We start from the raw sequence: 23,128 nt of genomic DNA on the forward strand, positions 1-23,128 counted from the left end.
CTACCAAACTGGCAGCAATTGGGCAAGATCCTGCTATACATACGATCAAAGTTGGCGCCTTGCTGTATCTGCATATAGTCAGAGTCCCGATCTAAAAATTGTGCAAAACAAAAAAAACCCTCCATGACATGAACCAAATTTCTGATGCATTTTAGCCACTTTGTAAGCCTACTTTGAAAGTTCCAAAAACCTGTCTAGAAGGGAAGTAGCCACTAGTAGTAGAAAAAATTGGCAGATATTACTGATGCCGCTTGGCGATTATTATTTTTTGTGTGACAAGTACAGGTGAGGCATCTCTAAGCTGGCACAAAGGTCTAAACGTCTATCATGTCCAGCAAGTTGGGCCAAATTTACCATTTACTTCGTCGTTGTATCCCATAGCAATCAGGTATTGGTGACGAGATGATGAAAAGTAGAGTTTTCTTCCTTCTGCTGGAGGTTTCCCATACAGGGAACTTGTCAGGGGGATTAGGGTCAACAAATTGTAATTTCTGAGTGGGTTAATAAAGGACAAACTCACGCATACCTTCCTAGGTGAGAAAATCCCACCAAGAACAACATCTACAAGGAGTCTGTATGTTCTCCCATTTTTGCATGGGTCTCCTCTGCTTTCCTTCCACACTCCAAAGACATATTGATAGGGAATTAGATTGTGAGTCCCGTTGGAGATAGGGATGAAGAGGTCTGTAAGGCGCTAGGGAATACGATGGCGCTATATAAGAGTTATAAATAATATAAAATGTAAATCTTTCGTGAACAAATGGTGGGCAGATTCCCAGCTGGTACATCAATACACTGCATTATTCCTCACCAAGTGGCACCACCATGGATTGATCGATCAATCAATCTTGGAGATGGAACTGGGCAATTGCTAGCACGTCAGCCTCAAAAAGGGGCACCCGCGCACCATCCTTGATGCACTTGAAGAGACATTTATATAAAAATTGAAAAGGTGGTCTCAAAATAGATAACATGGCCTGAAGAGCAAGTCTGAAGATCTTTTACTATCCTACGAAGCAATACAATTAGTTTGGCGGCCCTAAAAATTTTATATTTTAAAGAAAAGTAATTCTCAATAAAAATATATTTGAATCAGTTATTGTAAATGTGGAGCGCACAAAAATACCCCAAGAAAATCGCCGGCTTATTAATAGACATTCGCACGTGATATCTTCCAATTACAGTCCACGTACGTATGCAATCTAAATAGTTGCTCTCCTCAATAAATCCAATAACAGAGCCCTTCAAAGAACGCTAATAAATAAACCGAGATCCACGTTCCAACCTTCATAATGTGCGCTGTATCATAACAGAAAATGTGCCAATTCCACAAGAAGTAATTACTCCAAATCATAGTAATTGCTCTCTCATTTGTTACCAGGCGAAGGCTTCTGCCAGTTGGAATCAACACAACATATTATTAAATGTGCTCAGGGAGGCAAATATTAAAAAAATAAGAAATAATACAGCAGTAAAATAACTCCGATATGATTCAGACGATGATGAAAATGTGTGATACGTGGCGTACAGGAAAATTCCATTCTGGCAAATGTTTACGGAGCAGTGTGCCCACGCAACCCCCGAGTGACAAGTCAGCAGGTGAAGATTGCGTCTAATTGTCCATGCTTTTGTTTTAAAAGACAGACTTTATTACTCGTTGCTAACCCTCCACTTAAGATGTCACTTTACTTTTTCCCCAGTTCGTGAATTAGACAGAAAAAAAAGGTAGAAAAACAACGGTAAAATTCTAGCTCGTACAAATGGAGTTTTGCAAAGTTTACCATTTCCTAACAAAGTGTCGGATGGGTGAAGAACCTGAAGAGAGGAAAGGGAGAGCGACAGCCCTGAGCTCAATCAGTCCCAAATTGATAAAAGTCTAGAGATACCAGGTCAAGATTAAATTTGTTAACTGCGGTGGAGGGGTCTACCTTCTAATTTTTCTCACTATTAGGACAACCTCTTCTCATTCCTCGTGTTTGGTGATTTTAAAATAAAACACCTATGCTCCCCTCACCCGCCGGCGATGTTCCAGCGGTATTGGCACTCACGTTTCAGGGGCTCATGTGAGGTTATGTCATGTGAGCCCTGAGCCCAAACAGCGCCGGTTCACTTCGAACGTTTTGAACATCAACAGGAAGCCAGGGCTGCGGCGGCTTTGACTTCCCGTTTGATCTGTCCGAAGGCGGGGAGATCGGCGCCGAATGTGTGCAAGGCTCATGTAACATAACGCAATGTGAGCCCCAGGAACGCGAGTGACAACACCTGAAACGCGCCGTCACAGGAGACGAGTATAGATGGTTTTATTTCAATAGAGAAAAATGTGAGGGATGAGAAGGTGTTGTTCAAGTATTCTACAACCCCTTTACGGTGTTTTATGCCAGAATTCTGGTGCAAACACCTTAAATCTGTCAGTTGTATTATGTAGTGGCAGTCCCTGATTCTGTGTACATTGTACAGTAAAAGAGAGCTGCTAATCAGTGGTGGAGGCACGGTTGGACTAGGAGGTATGAGGCCAGTTGTCCTGTACTGATAATCTCCTGCTGAAAAGAACACTTATGGTATTTCATTAAAACAGAAAAATACACCTCAGTGACATCACTGGAATCAGAATTGTTACTCCTACATTACAGTACTTTGTGATTAGGAAGAAAAAAAAAAAAACTGGTGACAGATTCCCTTTAATGGCTCAGATAAAAAGGCCTATATATGACCTTAGAGATCCTTTTTGTTCATAATAATATGAATAATTCGGTACAAAGACCAATGAAAATGCCAAATTGTTAGTCCCGCTAAAATATAATTTGACAACTGTATTTATTTGGTTACAAGCTACATTTCTTGCTCATATACAATAGATTTTGGAAGCCACAATGGCTCCTTTCTGAAGACGTAGTGCTAAAAACTTATCCTGCTGACCTCAGCGGTTCTTCTACTTGAATTTGTGGTCAGGATTAACATATAACAAGTCCCAAAACTCAGAATTAGGACAAAGGTTACGATGTGAAATATCAAAATAGAACAGACAGTGCCATAAAAGATAGGAGGAAAGGAGAGTATTTTATATCATTCTGGTCTCTTTAAACACACATTTCTTACAGAAAAAAACTTTCTAAATAATATATATATATATATATATATATATATATATATATATATATATATATATATATATATAATCATGGAAATCACACAATGAATAGATGTGTTATCGATCTGCAAATTAAGAAATGGAAATACATTTTTCGAAACATCTCGATTTATTCAGTGTGGAGTACGAGCGCCACATGCAGAAATCCTGGCACTAACAGCCTTGGCTGCGATCAGTGAGGTCATTAACGGCCATCTGAGGAACGTTCTGCCACGCTGAATGCACTTAGGTAAATTATCAAGATCTGCTGCTGGCAGCTCTTTTGCATTTGCCGGTTAATGATATCCTAGATGTGCTCAATGGGAGTTTGTAGACGCTGAAGGACATGGTCACATGTTTAGGCCACTCAGGCTGCTCACAGTAGCACAAGGATCATGCAGTCTGGGTGTTTTCACGTTGCCTACTTTCCGGCCACCTCTACAGTGATTAGAGATAACCAGTTTCCTAGGAAAAGAGCAAAAGCTTGCAAACACCGCTCTGAAGCTGGATCTAGCGAGTGTCACCCCTGTGCTCCTCTGATGCTCCAGAAGCAAAGGCTCTGCTTGCAGTATGAGAAAGTGCACAGTTGGAGCCAGTGTCGCAACAATGTTGGTTATACCTCATGTCAATCTTCAGGAGCACAGTGCTCACCAGAAAGCATGAAGCATGGGAGCGGTGTGTTCCTGAAAAAAAGAGAACACAACAGACCAGACAGAATCACAGCTAGTTCCAAATGTAACCGGCCATTCACAATTCTATGGCATGAGGTGTGGGAAAGTAACGACTCCGGAATATATTGCTCAGATGTGGTATCTGATCACAAGAACCAATTAGGAGGAAAACAATCCCTACAAGACCAAAAAGCATCTTCTTTCACAATTTGAAGCCTCCAGAGGAAGATGTGGAGAGTTCATCGGCCATAACTAAAATAATTCACACCCTTGTGTTGGCGACACTTACGGTAGATATCCTTTCAACGGTTATATACAAAAGCTTCAAAAACGGAAGAGAGTTTCTGTAATTGAAAGGTTACTGGGTAATGATCTAGTTGACCTAACAAATTCTTATTGAAATCGAGATCTCTAAACATATTAGAAAATAAAGTTGTAGCAACAAACTGGCCACTTTTAAGCGGATAGGTCCTCTAATTCTTCACATTTAATGGTCACTCAAGGGTTCCGGAAGCTGCTGCACAATGGACATGCAGTTGCAGAGGTCCTACATGGTCCTATATTATTCAGAACCTAGAACACGGCAACTTTGCAGACTACATTACGGCAGCGTTTCTTCAGATCAAATAATAGGAGATTGAGTCGATTCACAAATCCTTTAACTTTTCACAATCATTTGTCCAGAATACACTCTTGCCAGCAGTTGAAACCTATAATGTGCTTCTCTCCAAAAAACAGATCTGAAAAACTGTTATCAGCGAGTAGCATCAGTGAACTGCTTTGTAAAGCGGAGGTCAAGCTGCCTGACCACGGTCGGTCGTTATCTCCATCAGACAGTTCTAAACCACATTTTATTTATAATTCGCTACACGGAAAATCATTCAGCCTTGGCCAATAAAAACAAACCACAAGCCAATAAAAGAGAAGCAGACACCTACTGCGGAACGGACAACTCCGTTACATGAGCTCTGGATGGAATCTTCGGCACCGCTCTGCAATCTCTATTAGTGAGTAATAAGTGTCCTCCTGGTACGAGTGTAGGGATTCGGGGTGGACAAAGGAGGGGGATATGTAACCGATCCATCTGAATATGACAAAAGATGTAGGTAGCAGACATTGTTTGGTGGATGTCCTAGCAGATAACATTTGTAACCCATGGTGAGATGGCATTTCTACAGCAACGTGTAGAGAAGATTCATTCTGACGATGTGCAGAACTCGGCCCTAGAGTCTGACCAAAGACAATATCTTCAGGGAGTTCGTATATTCTGAGCTTTTTGTGGATTGCCTTCTAGACTTAAAACTTGTTAAGAGGCTTTCTATAAAATTGTCCTCCAATAAAACCCAGTCACAGCTTCTAAAGACTACTCGCTTAATGAACGTGCGCCTCCTCCTTACTTTATGACCACACACTATTTTCATCATTGTTGGAGCACCTATAAAAATCACAGGATTTTCTTAAAGTTTTCTCTACAGACACACATGTGTATACATTGTGTAATTCTCTGCTAAAGCAAGATATTTAGTGATCATGTTAACCTTCTCTCAAACCGTGAAGCAGATTTCAGCAGGGAGGAAGTAAAGGATCACAGTAGTTCAAGTCTCCTCCTAGTCTGCCTTATCCTGAAACTAGCGGGTGGTCTGGAATTGAATGAAGCCACTAAACCGCACAGAGCAATAAATTCTGGATTAGAAACTTGAACTCACACACTAAAGGCCCCATAGACTGTCACCCGAGAGCAACGATATTGACAGGTTTGACAAATAAGCTAATGTGTATGGAAGTCCTGGTAACCATTCGTTGGAGATGATGTTGAATGTGTATGGGGGTCCTGGATAACTATTGGTCGGAGATTGTTTTCATTAGGTATGTTTGTCGAGGAACAGGACACTCAGGACCTATATGATAAGCCATTAACATCAGATCAATGAGGTTTGACACCAGGCACCTACTAATTAACCATTATCCCAGGTGTTATTGAACCAGCAGTTCAAGAGTACCTAGGAACGGCAACTATACAGTGTATGGAGCTGCATCATTTTAACCAGCTACTGCCAGGGCTGATAACAGATGATCGTGGGTCTCTGTGTCAGAATGCCATCAATTTAGCATTAATCACCTATCCCAAAGATAAGGCCATCAGAATCAAAGCCCTGGACAACCCTTTAATGTTTATATTCTAACTTACCTCCTACACTCACCATTAACACACACAAGTTTCTAGGAGGTTTCAAATCGGAATTACAAAACAAAATTTACGCCAGTTTGGAGTACCTCCTCCAATTTTTTGAAAAATGGGTTATTTGACGACACAGCATTTTTTTCTTAATTAGCCAGACGTCTATTTTCAGCAAGCCAGGGGAAATAGACTTATCTATATGCTGACTTTTGAATTTATGTGTTTCTATCTTGTTGGTCAAGAGTCTGAAATGTTGACTCTTCTTTAATGCAGGGTCTTTGAACAATGATGTTTGGTGATATGTTGATTACACATTGTTCAGGCCAGCCAGTTTGTTGACTTGCAAAACAGAGGAGGAAAAACTATACAAGTAGATTAGATTACATAATGAAACAATGCTAGCCAACCTCATCACATCTTTCTCTTGACCTCTGGTTGCTGGCTTGAAGGTCAGTTGTTAACTATAAAAAGAGGACACAACCTTCTGTGAGAGACATCCAGACAGATAAGATATCTAGAGATCCAAAGAACCAGAGACTCTACAGAACAGCAGCTAAGAACATCTTGGCTCCATCACTAGGGACACAGATTTGTCATTCTACAGGATGCCAGCTTAGTGGATCTCGGCCCCAGCTGGAAGAATACAGATCTGCTCCATTGACCATCACTGACCCATGGATACATTTGTGAAAGCCAGGAATGAGATCCAAAGGTCGACTTGCTCCATGGAAATGTTCGGAGAAGCCAGGCTGTGACCCTCAGATCAACCGACTCCTCAACGTCCCTGACTCAGACTCCACAGCACAGGTTAATACTGAGCATGTACATAGAGTGCAGCATACAATCATCTCAACTAAAAGCCGAGATTCTTACATCAGGAATAGAGCAGACATTTATAGGACAATTCATAACTTTCCCAAATTCCTAAGAAAAAATTTACAGCACATCCTGCATTGTACTACTGTACCACATTTATTATATATTTTAGGAGTTGGAGTCGGTCCATTTTATACAGACTCCACCAAAGTGGACATCAACTAACTCCACAGCCCTGTTGCTTCATCCACTTTTCAAGAAGTTGTCATAGCTGGACAGGACTGGTGTTGTAACACCAAAAATCTCAACATTTCTGTGCAACATTGAGATGCACCAAAATCTGGCACCATTTCAAGTAGCTTTATGCCAAAACCTGATGATGAATCATAAACTTGGATTCTCTTTCAAACCAGGTTACAAAATTAGGCCAGGTAGAATTTAACATGTTTCCAACTATTGGTTCTTAGCATAAGTGGACTCTTGGGACAAGTTCACACTAGCGTTTTCTCATGCAAATTTTCAGCTGCATTTTACAGTACCAGCTATGTCTATGAGATTTTAGAAATCTTATGCACACACCTTGTTTTTTTCCTGCCATCTGTATTTTGTGTTTTGTATGGATTTTCGGATAACAGAGCATGTTATTTCTGTCACGGTTTTTTTAAGAATTTTTCACCCATTGACATGAATGAGTGGTGAAAAAACGCTGAAAATCTGAAGCAAAAATGCAGGTATCAGGTTTTGCTGCGTTTTTTTTGTACCAAAACTTGATTCTGTAGAACAGGACTTTTTTTGGCACTAAACTATCACCATGCACAAGAGTCAAATCTAGCATGCCAAAAACACAGCAAAAAACACAAGAAAATCCTGCTTCTTTCCTGCCACGAGATCAGGTTTTGCTGCAGAAAAAAAAAGTCGGAAAAACGTCTAGTGTGAACTTACCAACGTAAAGTCAATCATATACCATTATAAAAGTTAATCATATCACACTTTTTGGTAGGACTGTCTTACAGCACTTTGAGAAGTCTAAAGGCCTCCCGTGTCCATTGTGGCCAATATCAATGGGTTTGGCTGACGGTTTAATGTGTATGGGGCCTCCCGACTCATTCGAAAGGCCGAAGATGTCGGGGAAGATAAGGATTAAGTGTGTCCGACTTTGGACTGTTGACCCTTTTGTTCTCAATGACATAAGCAGCCACCAGAGGAGTCTGGCAGCAGCTCTGCTTCAGAGAAGAAGAGGAGTCGGATGAAATAGCTGGCAGATGAAAGTACGACCAAACCATCATTCCACCAACAACTGTTACGTATGGGGCCCCTAATAGTAGAATATGGAGGGTGTGAATATGTCAGAAACAACCAAATCCTCTCCAAAATAATACATTATATATGGCCAACTTCCAATGTCAAAGCCGATTATCATCTGTAACCATCAGCTAGAAGTCCATGTCCATAGCCTTTGGACGACTCACTGATGTTGTAGGTAGCTCCAGATTTCAATGGTTTTTGACAAACTGATAGGAAACAGAATAATTCCCGTTGTATATGAATGACAGGTGTCCTGAATATAACAGACGTTGACGCGCTCTTCTCCCTGCACTCATCTAATAACCTGCCAGCCTGATGCCATCATCACAGAGACGTTTCTTCAGCTGGCAGCAAGATGTGGATATGTTGACGAGCCGCAAACAAACATCTTATTTCTCGCATCTGAACCTCTTTTCCCTTGGTTCTGACAGTAACCTTATCCTTCCCTCTGTAGAAGACATGCATGAGACTTGCATGGGACTTTTGATAATGTGAACAAAGATGGTGTTTGGTTGGGCAGTAAAGAACATCGATGGCGGTGGCATTAAGTGTCCCCAAGTGCCCTCCTCACAAAGGCATTTAGTTTGGATTACGGGATCCATAAAAGGCTTTTGTAGCTACTTTCTTTAATTCCTGAACAGTATCCATAATTGAATACAGGAAGATAAAGTATTAAGCCGATGCGAGCGCTGCAGTGCCAGCTGCTATTTCTCCTAATGACATGCCTTGTCGCCACTAAAAGCAACGTCTGCTCTCATCCCCGAGACACAATCGCAGCCTTCGCTACCTGCGACTCGGGACACGTCAGTCTATCTGGTGGGCACGCAGCTGTCATGTCACTGACAAGCCAAGAGCCACAGCTACCTACTGAATTCTGCACACCAGGTACTTCCTCTTCACCTGCTCAGCTGCTCCACAATTCTACCAGAAATCAAGTCACAGCTGGAGAACAAACAAAAAAAAAAGGCAGCAGCCAAGATAGAAGCAAAGGTTCCCTGTTGACCAAAGTTTCTTCCTTTTAGATGCATTGAGAAAACAGGAAAAAAGTTTATGGAAAAGAAGGACACAGAATTTAAAGATAGATTTAAGCAAAACAGAAAGGACAAATATTACCTACAATCCACCTAAAACATTCAAAATGAGCCAAAAGTATATATCACTTGCAATATCAAAATGTACTGTAAACAAATACAAAAAAACAAAAATCCGTAAATCAATATATGAAAAAAAAAAACAGACGCAACAAGCCCAGGCATAAACAACCTCCTTATAAACCACACGGGAAGCCACTGTAAAAACAAAAAAAAAAATAAAAGACCACAAAATTGGTTATACAACAATAAATTATTTAAGAACGTCCATTTATTCATCACATAATACTAGCAGATCAATAAATATTAATACAGTGGCTTGTGAAAGTATTCACCACCTGGGTTTTTACCTATTTTGTTACATTACAACCGGTGTGTAAATGTTTTTTGTAGTCTGATTTGTGTGCGCTGCATCAGCACTAAATAGTCTAAGATGGTGAAGTGAGAAAAATATAGGCGAAAATTAAATTGATGGGATCAAATAACTAACAATTTGCATATGTATTCACATATTTTGCTATGAAGCATCTAAAAAATTCTGGTGCAAGCAATTACCTTCATAAGTCCCATCCTTGGTGAAAGGACATCTCCCTGTGTGCAATCTAAGTGTCACATGTTTGTCAGTATACACACTTTACCTTTTCTGAAAGGGCACAGAGGCTGCAACCCCATTAACAAGATGCACCACTAACCAAACACCATGAAGACCAAGGAGATCTCCAAACACCACCATGAAGACGAGGGACATCTCCAATCAAAACCATGAAGACCAAGGAGATCTCCAAACAAAACCATGAAGGCCAAGGAGATCTCCAATCAAAACCATGAAGACCAAGGAGATCTCCAAACAAAACCATAAAGACCAGAGATCTCCAAACAAAGCCATGAAGACCAGAGTTGCCCAAACAAAACCATGAAGACCAAGAAGATCTCCACACAAAACCATGAAGACCAAGGAGATCGCTAAACAAAACCATGAAGACCAAGGACATCTCAAATCAAAACCATGAAGACCAAGGAGATCTCCAAACAAATCAGGGACAAAGTTGAGAAGTACAAGTCAGGGTTGGGTTATAAAAACAATATATCAATCTCAATATATATCCCAATCTCTGGATCCCAGACCATCAACTCCATTATTATCAAATAGAAAAAACATGGTGCCACAACGAATCTGCCAAGAGAGGGTCACTCACCAAAATGCACAGCCGAGGCACGGAGGGCATTAATCAGAGGGCTGCACAGAGACCAAAGGTAACCCAGAAGGAGCAGCAGAGTTCCTAAGCAGAGAATGGAGTATCTGTCCACACGACCACAATAATCCATACACTCCATAGAGGTGGCCTTTATGGAAGAGTGGGCAGAAAAAAGCCTTTACTTACACACAGAAATTGTAAGGTTCATTTTGTGTTTGCCAAAAGAAATGAGAGACTCCCAAAATGTATAAAAATTGAACTTTTTGACCACCAAGGTAAAATCTATGTCCGGTGCCAAACCAGCACAGCTCATCACCTCAGAAAGGGTTGAATGGGGAATTAATTTGAATTATCTTAACGTGGTCAAAACAATCAAAAACATACATTTTTTCCACTAATATTGGGAGGAAGAAAAGAAAAAAAAAAGACTAAAAATTAAAAAAAATATTAGGAATCACATGGATATGGAGACACTCGCGCTGAGTCACTAAGTCACTAAGCATGGAGCATGGATGGGAACATGCTAGGAAGAGACTGTAGATGCAGCAGAGCTGACAATGTCTGGTGCATTAGACACAGTTTGTCTGATACAGGAGAGCTGCGATTTTACTACGTTGTAAAAGTTGAAAGTGTCAGAATTAGAAAAAAGGACTTTCCAGATCAGGCCGGTGTCACAGGTAGTAGAGGAGAGCTTGCCTGATGTAGCAGAGTTTTTCATAGGCAGAAGATTATGGCTTGTGTGATGTAGGGGAGCTGTGTTTAGCAGAGGCAATAAAGAATACCTTGCCTGATGTAGCAGAGCTGAGTGTCAGAGGCAGTAATAGAAAGCTTGTCTGATGCAGCAGAGTAGAATTTGCCAGAGGCAGTAGAGGATGGCTTGTTTAATAAAGCAGAGCAGAAAGTTAGTCATAGTCAGTAGAGGATGGCTGGTCTGATGTAGCAGAGAAGGGTTTGTCATAGTCAGAGGATGGCTGGTCTGATGTAGCAGGGCTATGTGTCAGATGCAGTAAAAGAATTTTTGTCTGATGCAGCAGAGTAGAGTTTGTTATAGGCAGATAAGGGAAAAATGTCCATGTGTAGCTGTCATTTTAGGAGAACCTGAAGTAGAATGTGTCTGCCTCGCAACTCAAGTCTCCATATAACTTCGTGAGCACCAACTGCCCCCTCCTATCTCCGTAATGGGAAAATCTGCATTAACTGAATAGGTGAAGAGCGAATGTAAAGAAAAATCAGTCCCAAAGGAGAAAGAAGCCAGTCTCTCTGATATGAGAGAGAGATATATATATATATATATATATATATATATATATATACATATACACTCACCGGCCACTTTATTAGGTACACCATGCTAGTAACGGGTTGGACCCCCTTTTGCCTTCAGAACTGCCTCAATTCTTCGTGGCATAGATTCAACAAGGTGCTGGAAGCATTCCTCAGAGATTTTGGTCCATATTGACATGATGGCATCACACAGTTGCTGCAGATTTGTCGGCTGCACATCCCAAAGATGCTCCATACAAGGCAGGATGGATCCATGCTTTCATGTTGTTTACGCCAAATTCTGACCCTACCATCCGAATGTCGCAGCAGAAATCGAGACTCATCAGACCAAGCAACGTTTTTCCAATCTTCTACTGTCCAATTTCGATGAGCTTGTACAAATTGTAGCCTCAGTTTCCTGTTCTTAGCTGAAAGGAGTGGTACCCGGTGTGGTCTTCTGCTACTGTAGCCCATCTGCCTCAAAGTTCGACGCACTGTGCGTTCAGAGATGCTCTTAGGCCTACCTTGGTTGTAACGGGTGGCGATTTGAGTCACTGTTGCCTTTCTATCAGCTCGAACCAGTCTGCCCATTCTCCTCTGACATCAACAAGGCATTTCCGCCCACAGAACTGCCGCTCACTGGATTTTTTTTCTTTTTCGGACCATTCTCTGTAAACCCTAGAGATGGTTGTGCGTGAAAATCCCAGTAGATCAGCAGTTTCTGAAATACTCAGACCAGCCCTTCTGGCACCAACAACCATGCCACGTTCAAAGGCACTCAAATCACCTTTCTTCCCCATACTGATGCTCGGTTTGAACTGCAGGAGATTGTCTTGACCATGTCTACATGCCTAAATGCACTGAGTTGCCGCCATGTGATTGGCTGATTAGAAATTAAGTGTTAACAAGAAGTTGGACAGGTGGACCTAATAAAGTGGCCAGCGAGTGTATATATATATATATATATATATATATATATATATATATATATATATATATATATATATATATATATTACACACACACACACACACACACCCACCCCTACACCCTATATATGTGTCTTTACATGTCACAATGCACAGGTTACTCTTCAATCACCTTTTATGTATGTGCCCATTAACACCTCCGGGGTCTCACTCAGGCTTTGATTTACTTTTCCTCTGTGGCCCCGGGCTGTAAATGGTTTCCAATCTGCCATAGAAAATGGCTATAAACAGTGAGGCCTCGGCAGGGAAGTCTCCCTAAGGCCCATAACCTCCTACCGCCTGAGCCGCACATCTCGCAGGCATTTAATAATGCATTGTCCCCATAATGAGATGCTCAATATCGGATGTACTTAGTCAATGGAAGAGCGCTGGGTCGCACGTCAATGAGCTATTAAACAAGGGCCACATGACGGCCGTCTATAGACTCCTGGTTCATCAGATCAATGCAGGAAACAATTACTGGCCGTTTATTACACCTCCCTGCCTACCGGCACATGGACACATGATTTGCCGCCCCATGCAATCCAACAGTGACTGCATAATCCCATTACCCTCTGCTCATATAGATCGCCCAGCCTGGCTTACCAATAATCTATTTCTAAAGGGAACAACAACAACAAAAACACAAAAAACACACATACACGCATAGATTTGTAATATCCCCTCTGTACCAGTCTCATTGTAAATTTGTTTACTGTAAACGATATCTATAACCCTGTACGTAGCCCCTTTTCTCATGTACAGCACCATGGAATTAATGGTGCTATATAAATAATTATTATTAGTAATATATATAGATATATATATATATATATATATATATATATATATATATATATATATATATATATATATATATATATATATATATATATATAATTGTCTAAGGGTCACTTCCATCTGTCCTCCTGTCTGTCTTTCTGTCTGTCACGGATATTCATTGGTCGCGGCCTCTGTCTGTCATGGAATCCAAGTCGCTGATTGGTCTCGCCAGCTGCCTGTCATGGCTGCCGCGACCAATCAGCGACGGCCACAGTCCGATTAGTCCCTCCCTACTCCCCTGCAGTCAGTGCCCGGCGCCCGCTCCATACTCCCCGCAGTCACCGCTCACACAGGGTTAACGGACCGCGTTATGCCGCGGGTAACTCACTCCGTTACCGCCGCTATTAACCCTGTGTGACCAAGTTTTTACTATTGATGCTGCCTATGCAGCGTCAATAGTAAAAACATCTAATGTTAGAAATAATAAAAAAAATAAAAAATCGTTATATACTCACCTTCCGCCGCCTTTCCCGCTGCTTGTGACGCTCCGGTGACCGCTCCATGCAAGCAGCAGGTTGCGGTGCTAAGGATGGTATGCGACAAGGACCTGCCATGACGTCACGGTCATGTGACCGCGACATCATCACAAGTCCTATGCGCCTTCGTGAGAAGGACCTGCCATGACGTCACGGTCATGTGACCGTGACGTCATCACACCCTGGGACCGGAAGCTGCCGCCTGCACCGCACACAGGCGACAGAACTACAAGGGGCCCTTCGGAAGGTGAGTATATGTTTATTTTTTAACCTGTGACATACGTGGCTGGGCAATTAACTACGTACCTGGGCAATATACTACGTGGCTGGGCAATATACTACGTGGCTCTGGGCAATATACTACGTGGCTGGGCAATATACTACGTGGCTGGGCAATATACTACTACAATACAATATACTATACTACTACAATATAACATATTAAATAATCCTATCTCAAAACCTACATATAGGAAGGAGGATTAAGGTGTCATGACATGTGATGTCGGCCTGAGAAAAAGAGAATACTCACAAAATCTAATATATAAAGGTCTGTGTGTGTGCGCGTGTTATATATATATATATATATCCAAAAAAAGGAAAGCAGCACAAAAAATAACTGGAGAAAAAGTGGACTTTAATGCCTGAACGGTGTGGCGACGTTTCAGATATACTATCCTTTCTCAAGCCCTAGTATATTCGAAACGTCACCACACCGTTCAGGCATTAAAGTCCACTTTCTCTCCAGTTATTTTTTGTGCTGTTTTCCTTTTTTTGGTTCTATGTTTGGAGGTCACTGGATCGGTGGTTATGAAAGCTTTGCATATTATTGGAGGTAACACTGGATGCTGTTCCAATTTTATATATATATATATATATATATACGCAGATGTTTAAACAAAATATAAATAGGGATTTTTGTGTACTCACCGTACTGTGGCGAACACAGGACCATGGGTGTTATGCTGCTGGCGCTAGGAGGACACTAAGTAATACAGAAGGAATAGCTCCTCTCTGCAGTATACACCCTCCTGCTGGCTCCAAGTGAACCAGTACGGTAACAAAGCAGTAGGAGCTTAACATTTAACCAGAACGAACTATGTCAAAACCAAGGAAACACAGAAAACCAAAGCTGTTAGGCTAACAGGGTGGGTGCTGTGTCCCCCAATGATTGTACACAAAAATCCCTATTTCTCCTATGCCTCATTGGGGGACAAAGGACCATGGGACGTCCTAAAGCAGTCCCTGGGTGGGGAACAATCAACTGTAATTGCTCCTTGTACCCACAGGTTACAGATGCGGTACAGCCGCCTGCAAAATTCGTCTCCCGACAGTCACATCTGTCGAGGCCTGAGAATGAATATGGCAATGTTTTGTAAACGTATGCAGACTGGACCAGGTCGCAGCTCTGCAAACTTGTGCTGCCGAAACTTGGTGCCGGATGACCCAAGACGCACCCACTGACCAAGTGGAATGAGCCTTAATCCCTGCTGGGACAGAATGACCTCTGACTCGGTAGGACTCCTGAATAGCTGAACGAATCCATTTTGCTATTGTCACCTTGGAAGCGGGAAGCCCCTTCCTTGGCCCTTCCTAGAGCACAAACAGGGCATCCAACCTGCGGAAGGACGCCGTCCGCGAGACATATCTCGTGAGAGCTCTCACTAAGTCCAGTGTGTGGAGGGCCTTCTCGATGCGATGTACTGGTGCCGGACAGAGAGACGGTAAGACAATCTCCTGATTGAGCTGAAAGGATGAGACAACATTGGCAAAAAGGACGGGGATGTTCTCAAAACCACCCTATCCTGATGAAAATTCAGGAACGGAACTTGACAAGACAGAGCCGCCAGCTCTGAGAATCGTCTAATGGACGTGACCGCAACCAGGAAGGCAACCTTCCTTGAAGGACAGACAGGGAAACCTCCTGTGGAGGTTCGAAAGGAGCTTCTTGCAAGACTCCGAGGACCAGATTAAGGTCCCATGGTTCCAACGACATCTTATAGGGTGGCACCCTATGGGAGACTCCCTGAATGAACGTCTTCACTTGTAATCGGTTAGCAAAACTGTTAGCAATTGGAACAGAACGGACAGGGCGGAGATCTGCCCCTTGAGAGAACTAAGGGCGAGACCTAAGTCCAAACCTGTTTGTAAAAATTTGAGGATGGAAGGAATGGAAAATTTAAGAGGAGAATGTCCCCGGTCATTGCACCAGGAAAAGAAGGTTTTCCAAGTGCGATGATAAATGCGCATAGACGTAGGCTTTGTAGCGCTGATCATGGTAGAGATGACTTCTGGAGAGAAACCTGCCTGGGTTAGAAACCAGGACTCAACGGCCATGCCGTCAAACACAGGGCCTCGGAGTTCTGGTGGTAAATGGGGCCCTGTGAAAGGAGGTCTGCACGATTCGGTAATCACCAGGGAATATCGGCGACTAGTTGAACTAGTTCTGCGTACCACACCCGGCGCGGCCAATCTGGCGCAATCAGGATTACCGGTACTCCCTCCGCTCTGATCTTCTTGATGATTGCCGGCAGTATGGGAAGCAGGGGAAATATGTATGGAAGCCAAAAATGATGCCACGGGAGTACGAGTGCATCTGCCCCGATTACTGCTAGATCGTGGGACCGAGCTATGAAGTCAGGAACCTTGGAATTTAGCCGTGAGGCCATCAGATCCACGTCCGGGGAGCCCCAACGACAGCAGATCTGGTGGAAGATCTCCGGATGGATAGATCACTCTCCGGAGTTGAGGCCTTGACAACTGAGGGAATCTACCTCCCAATTGTCCACTCCCGGATGTGAACCGCAGAAATCATTGAGCGGTTTTCCTCGGCCCAACGGAGAATGTAGCCTACCTCGTACATGGTTGCCATGCTGCGGGTTCCCCCTTGTCGGTTGATGTATGCCACTGCAGTGGCATTGTCGGACTGAATCCTGATGGGACGACCCGCCAGAAAGGGATGGAATTGGAGAAGAGCTAACCTGATTGCCCGAATTTCTAAGATGTTGATCGGAAGGCGCGATTCCTGAAGTGACCAGCAGCCCTGAGCAGTGTGATGTAAGAACAACGCTCCCCAGCCTAGAAGACTGGCATCTGTTGTCACAACTAGCCAATGTACTGGAAGAAAAAACTTCCCTTGGTTCAGGGAGGATTTTAATGTCCACCACCTGAGAAACCGTCTGACTCGCTGGGTAAGGAAGAACAGACGTTCAAGAGAGAACGGGTTCCTGTCCAAACAGCCAGGAGGGCATGCTGTAAGGGACGGAGGTGTAATTGGGCAAATGGAACCGCCTCCAAGGTTGCTACCATCCTGCCGAGGACTCTCATACTGAAGCGCAGAGAGTGAGTGCGAGGATGAGAGAGCTTCTGAGCTTCCTGCTGTAAGGCTGAGATCTTTTCTGGGGGAAGAAGCAGCAACCCCTGGGACGAGTCCAGTATCATTCCTAGAAAGAAAGTTCACAGCCGGCTCTGGGGAAGATTTTTTGAAGTTTATCTTCCAACCCAGGCGAGAAAGAGAATCTATTGTGATGTTCACAGCCTCCTTGCAGGCGCGGAAAAAGGGGCCTTTGATGAGGATATCGTCTAGATACAGTAGCACCACCACCTTTCGGGTGTGGAGTATGGCCACTGCAGCCACCATGACCTTTGTGAATACCCTGGGGGCGATGGCGAGGCCGAAGGGCAGAGCAATGAATTGGAAGTGTTGTTCCTGAACTGCAAAGCGAAGAAACCTTTTGTGAGAAGGTAAAATAGGAATGTGGAGGTACGTGTCCTGGATGTCTATAGACGCCAGGAACTCGCCTTTTCCCATGGAGGTGATGACAGAACGAAGCGATTCCAACCAAACCGTCGCACCCTGACGAACGTGCTTAGCAGTTTTAGGTCCAGTATGGGCCGTACTGTACCGTCCTTCTTTGGAACCATGAAGAGGTTTGAATAAAAACCTTGACACCGTTCGCTTTGAGGGACCGGAATAACTCCGTCTTTTCTCAGAGAGCTTATAGCTTGGAAGAACTCTGAAGCTTTTGCCCTGGGAGGACGAGATAAGAAGTCTATCTTGTATCTGGAGGACACTAGGTAGCGGACCCACTCGTCGTGAGCAACCGAGAACCACGTGGCACTGAAGGAAAGCAGGCGGCCGCCTACTTTGAGGGTGTCCTTCGGATACCACAGGGAGTCATTGTGTGGAAGGTCTGCCCGTTCTGGAGCCTCTGGATCCCAACTGCCTAGACCTGCCTCACCATCAAGGGGAACTTCTGTATCCACGTTGTGCCCGGCCGGAAACGGGAGATGTGGGAGTAGAGGACCAGTTTGAGTTGTAACGAAGCCTGTGGCTGTGGAAGAAATTTATTCTTCCCTCCAGTGGCGTCGGAAATCAACTGGACGAGCTTTTTCGCCAAAAAAGGCAACCGCTCTGATATAGTAGAGAAGTCAATGAGTTTTTGGGAGCAGAATCCGCACGCCAGTCCCTGAGCCATCAGGACCTCCGGATGGTGATTGGCGGTTGCGGCTGCTTGAGAAGCGCAGTTAGCGGCATCCAAGGACGCGGTCACTAAAAAGTATTCAACTCTGGCTATCTGAGTAGAAAGGTCTGCTATCCTGGGGGGAAGATTGGTATACAGCACAGCTGAAGACAAGACCTCAGCCCAGTGGGTCATAGCCTTAGCCACTCAGGTAGCGGCAAAAGATGGGAAGAGTGCGGCTGCTGAGGCTTCAAAGGCTGAAGCGCCATATTGTTGGGTTTTTAATAGAGGCGCCCTCCGAGGAGGATAAGCAATATTTTGACTTTATGGGCTTCTGCCCTGTGAATCGTTTATCTGGACAGATCTTGTGAGATTCAACGATTTCCTTAAATTCGGGATGAGTGGCGAACACTCTGTGAGCTCGCTTGGTCCTCTTAGAGGACACGGCATGATCCGTTTTAGATAAAGGTTCCTCCTCAAGCTTCAAAGCCTTATTCACTGACTCTGAGTCAAGAGTCTCCTGATCGTGATGAAATGCCTGATCTAGGGACGTATCAGAATCGTCCTCTGAAATAGGTTCTCTACTAGCCCCAGTGGAAGGGGAGCGAGAAATGGAGCTCTCAGAACCCGAATCCTGGTGATGGTCTGAGGATATGGCATGAGTCCTGTTCCTGGAAGAGCGAGAGCTCCTTGGCAAGGTAAGACCCCTGGAGTACAAGGGGTTCTGATCATCGTAAGCGTCGTCCGAAATAGTGCCCTGGTTAGAGGAAGGGTCTCAGAATGATTCTAATACTTTTGCCAGGGATGCCATAGACCGGGAAAGGGAGGTAGCCCACTCAGGGGGACTAGGCTCTCTGGGTTCAGTATCAGTAACAGGTGGTTCCTGAGCAGTCACCGGTTCACAAGCTGTGCATAATGCAGTATTGTGACCCCGGGGTAATGACACCTTACAAGAGGCACATGCCGCAAAGAACATAGTATGGGTTTTCCCAGACTTTTTGTGAGGCTTTGATTGAGGCATAGCATAGCCTTGAGGAGAGCGCCTACTAGCAGGGGAAGGGTTAAGCTATGTTTCTGCAGCTTACCCAGGTCCTGTGTCTTGAGTCCCCAGGGGAGGTCCGCAGTGTATGCAAAGAAAACGCTAGTCCTGAAGGCTGTGATTCAAAAGGCTGGAGCAGCGCTGCAGCACCAGTCCTGTGGGTGTACCAAGATGGCCGCCGAGATCTGGAAGTGAGAGCGCTTCTCAGGGAACGAGAAGCGCCAGAAAGAGTGGGTGGCGGTAACTGCCGGTGGGCGTGGACAAAACTCCGGCCTGTATGAAGGAGAAAAGTCGGGGGCTAAATTTTAAACCTGCGGTTGCGGCCTGGCGCGCCGCGACCGCTATTAGTGCCATTCTTAAGCCACACTCGTTCATTGAATTGCCGCACTGCGGACCACCCACGGACCCGGGCTTTAAGGTGCGGACCTCCCATACCCCGGGGACCAGGACCCCCCTAGCGCCTCGGCCCCCGCAGTGTACTCACGGTAGATGTGGTGGGCCGGTGCTCAATCCACCGTCGCCATAATCAGGGAGGGGGTGGAGAGCTTCTGCCGCCATGTGTCATCCGCTATATCAGTGGTGATGCAGAGGGGGGCTGCACGGACGCCATACATAGTATAAATGCAAAAGAAGAAACGGACAGCACCACAGCAATTGTGACAGAACAGCTTACGTGTTTATTCTGCCATCTGCAACGTTTCGGTCCTGAGACCTTGATAAAGGTCTCAGGACCGAAACGTTACAGATGGCAGAATAAACACATAAGCTGTTCTGTCACAATTGCTGTGGTGCTGTCCGTTTCTTCTTTTGCATTTGAACTTTATACTGGGATGGATCCCCTGGTGTGGACGGGCACCCTGTTGTCCATAGAGACAAGTTATTAATTTAGGGTGCGGCCTGACTTCCAATTTTTTATTTTTGCCATACATAGTATGTCCGGCTGTGCACCTGGCTCCAGGAGAGGTAGATGGAGGGCTACTCCATGTGGTCGCCTGCTATGGAGGGGGGGAGATCGGAACGCGAAGGAACCGTCGCCCACAAGATGGGCTCAGGGCTGGCATCCAACGTTGCAGGAAAGGATACGGGAGGAACGCTCCACGTACTTGCCTGTTGATGGTTCGGGGGAGATCGGAGCCTAGAAAGAATCCGTCGCCCCCATTCGCTCCGTTAAGGGAAAAATAGAATAAAAATTAAAAATTAAAATAAAAGTGGTGGGGTCTGAAAGCAGACCAAAGTGCCTCCTACAGACACTAAGCAAGAACTGGTTCACTGAGAGCCAGCAGGAGAGTGTATACTGCAGGGGAGGAGCTGAGAGCCAGCAGGAGGGTGTATACTGCAGGAGAGGAGCTGAGAGCCAGGAGGGTGTATACTGCAGGGGAGGAGCTGAGAGCCAGCAGGAGGGTGTATACTGCAGGGGAGGAGCTGAGAGCCAGCAGGAGGGTGTATACTGCAGGGGAGGAGCTGAGAGCCAGCAGGAGGGTGTATACTGCAGGGGAGGAGCTGAGAGCCAGCAGGAGGGTGTATACTGCAGGGGAGGAGCTGAGAGCCAGCAGGAGGGTGTATACTGCAGGGGAGGAGCTGAGAGCCAGCAGGAGGGTGTATACTGCAGGGGAGGAGCTGAGAGCCAGCAGGAGGGTGTATACTGCAGGGGAGGAGCTGAGAGCCAGCAGGAGGGTGTATACTGCAGGGGAGGAGCTGAGAGCCAGCAGGAGGGTGTATACTGCAGGGGAGGAGCTGAGAGCCAGCAGGAGGGTGTATACTGCAGGGGAGGAGCTGAGAGCCAGCAGGAGGGTGTATACTGCAGGGGAGGAGCTGGGAGCCAGCAGGAGGGTGTATACTGCAGGGGAGGAGCTGAGAGCCAGCAGGAGGGTGTATACTGCAGGAGAGGAGCTGAGAGCCAGGAGGGTGTATACTGCAGGGGAGGAGCTGAGAGCCAGCAGGAGGGTGTATACTGCAGGAGAGGAGCTGAGAGCCAGGAGGGTGTATACTGCAGGGGAGGAGCTGGGAGCCAGGAGGGTGTATACTGCAGGGGAGGAGCTGAGAGCCAGCAGGAGGGTGTATACTGCAGGGGAGGAGCTGAGAGCCAGCAGGAGGGTGTATACTGCAGGAGAGGAGCTGAGAGCCAGGAGGGTGTATACTGCAGGGGAGGAGCTGGGAGCCAGGAGGGTGTATACTGCAGGGGAGGAGCTGAGAGCCAGCAGGAGGGTGTATACTGCAGGGGAGGAGCTGAGAGCCAGCAGGAGGGTGTATACTGCAGGGGAGGAGCTGGGAGCCAGCAGGAGGGTGTATACTGCAGGGGAGGAGCTGAGAGCCAGCAGGAGGGTGTATACTGCAGGGGAGGAGCTGGGAGCCAGCAGGAGGGTGTATACTGCAGGGGAGGAGCTGGGAGCCAGCAGGAGGGTGTATACTGCAGGGGAGGAGCTGAGAGCCAGCAGGAGGGTGTATACTGCAGGGGAGGAGCTGAGAGCCAGCAGGAGGGTGTATACTGCAGGGGAGGAGCTGAGAGCCAGCAGGAGGGTGTATACTGCAGGGGAGGAGCTGGGAGCCAGGAGGGTGTATACTGCAGGGGAGGAGCTGGGAGCCAGGAGGGTGTATACTGCAGGGGAGGAGCTGGGAGCCAGGAGGGTGTATACTGCAGGGGAGGAGCTGAGAGCCAGGAGGGTGTATACTGCAGGGGAGGAGCTGTTCTTTCTGTATCACTTAGTGTCCTCCTAGTGGCAGCAGCATTAACACCCATGGTCCTGTGTCCCCCAATGAGGCGTAGGAGAAAAAAACACTAATATAAATATTATGTGTGCTTAAATGTGTATGTAAATATACACACACACACACACACACATTGTATTTTATACATATCTGTGTATATATTTATATTAGTGTGAGTATATAAGATAACCAAGAAGTTGTGCTTTCTTTCCTTGTCTATCTCGCGGCAGCCTCTCAAGGTGAGTATCATCACAGGTAGCTATCAGATTGAGAGACTGCTGTAATCATTTATCAACACACCAACCGCAACCTCTTGAAACATGCCAGGAATCAATCAGCCTCAGTACTGCAGCGCTTCATCATGTGAGCACACTGCGCCACCATGTGGCCAAAGGTGGGGATAGACATTTTTATATTTAGGTAGGTTTTTGTTTTTCTTTTATAAAAGGAGGTTGATCCACATCATGTAAGACTATCCTTCATCGCTGCCATGTCGTGCTGTAGGTTTGATGTACACGTTAGAAATATGTTAGAAACTTCTAGTATCAACCGGAAATAACAGACCTCCATTTTTTTTTTTTCCGTTACTGAGAAACCATATTATACATAAATAATATTATGCTTACAATTTATATTTACAATGGGGCCAAATAAGTGACGGACACTGTACATTGCAATTCCCATCCCTTGAACATAAACCTCAATGTTTCCCTTCACTACCAGTAAGCAGGGAATTTAAAAACAATGTAATTAGCTGCATATTCACATTCAGTATATATAAAAAAATTCATGAAATAAAAGATTTATTTTAGCACTGACACTAGTGGTATAGCCATATAGGTCCTAGTACAACAATAAAAACGATACCAGTCTTGTAAAAATCGGATCTGCCAGCGCTGAGAAAACAAGTTTTTATGTCATATGCAAATAAGGGGGCGTGTTTACTGGGAAAACAATGACACTCCCCTAGAGCACTTCATGGCTA

The 23,128-nt window shown here is 45.0% G+C and overlaps 1 protein-coding gene across 2 annotated transcripts in view; it reads right to left on the bottom strand.

Moving 5' to 3' along the window:
* The window catches only part of NBAS (NBAS subunit of NRZ tethering complex), a 670,356-nt gene that overhangs the window by 556,811 nt on the left and 90,417 nt on the right, over nucleotides 1–23,128 (bottom strand). The gene's annotated exons all lie outside the window — the stretch shown is intronic.

Source organism: Ranitomeya variabilis, chromosome 2 (genome assembly GCF_051348905.1).
Source record: "Ranitomeya variabilis isolate aRanVar5 chromosome 2, aRanVar5.hap1, whole genome shotgun sequence".
Lineage (NCBI taxonomy): Eukaryota > Metazoa > Chordata > Amphibia > Anura > Dendrobatidae > Ranitomeya > Ranitomeya variabilis.